This window comes from Bufo gargarizans, chromosome 9 (assembly GCF_014858855.1).
Source record: "Bufo gargarizans isolate SCDJY-AF-19 chromosome 9, ASM1485885v1, whole genome shotgun sequence".
Classification (NCBI taxonomy): domain Eukaryota; kingdom Metazoa; phylum Chordata; class Amphibia; order Anura; family Bufonidae; genus Bufo; species Bufo gargarizans.
The window spans coordinates 176085968-176087351 of NC_058088.1; positions in this window are offsets into that span (position 1 = coordinate 176085968).

Below are 1384 nucleotides of genomic sequence, written 5' to 3' on the forward strand. Positions count from 1 at the left end.
AACAGTGTCATCCAAAGATCCCCCCCATAAGTGTCATCCACAGATCCCCCCATAAGTTTCATCCACAGTTTGCTCCCCCATAACAGTGTCATCCACAGATTGCTCCCCCATAACAGTCATCCACAGATTGCTCCCCCATAACAGTGTCATCCACAGATCGCCCCCCCATAACAGTGTCATCAACAGATCTCTCCCCCATAACAGTGTCATCCATAGATCGCCCCCTTCATAACAGTGTCATCAACAGATCTCTCCCCCATAACAGTGTTATCCACAGACCCTCCCATAATTGTCATCCACAGACCCCCCCATAGCATTGTCATCCACAGATCCCCCTCCATTAAAGTGTCATCCACAGATCCCCCTCCATTACAGTGTCATCCACAGATCCCCCTATAACAGTGCCATCCACAGATCCCCTCCATAACAGTGTCATCCACAGATCCCCCTCCAAACCAGTGTCATCCACAGATCCCCAATAACCGTGCCATCCATAGATCCCCCATAACAGTGTCATCTACAGATCCCCCCCATAAGTGTCATCCAGAGATCCCCCCTATAACAGTGCCATCCACAGATCCCCATTCCCCCCCCCCATAAGTGTCACCTACAGATCTCTCCCCTCCATAACAGAGCCATCAGAGGATCATAATGATCTGATGCTCTCAGCATTACTTAATGCTAGGAGCTTTAGGTACTTATGCACTTGGCCAGCAGCTGCGGGCGCTTTCCTGTATTCAGCTGTATCTCTGCCCTCAGTGAACTACAATTCCCGTTGGCTGTCCAGGCATGCTGGGAATTGTAGTTTTGCAATATCTGGAGCTCCACAGTTTGGAGACCACTGCTCTATAAGCTAAAGCAGTAGATGGGGGTCTGACCACTGGGGCCCCCACCAATCCTGAGAATGGGATATAATTGTGCCTGGAGTGAATGGTGCGGACTGCACCTGCGTGTCCACCACTCCATCTAATTCCCTATGCATGTCTACATTCTCAGGATCGGCAGGGGTTCCAGCAGTCAGACTCCCACCTATCTGCTTGTTATCCCCGATACTGTGGATATATATAACTTAATGAGATGGGGAAAAACCCTTTAACCCCTTCTTACTTCAGGATGTATGCCTATGTCCTTGCAGCTGCAATGTTCACACAACTGGACGTATGCATACGTCCTGCATTCTCACTGCACCTCAAGATCGGTGGCAGAACCTGTCTGGTTGCCATGGCAACAGGAAGCCAGTGGATCTCACAGGCGAACTGTTATAATATACTGACAGTTATACTATACTGCAGTACAGATGGCCACAGGCCCAGCTAGAGTTGGCACACCTTTTGCACTTAGAATAACATTAAAGTACAGAAACTCCTATCATTTTGACAGGAAC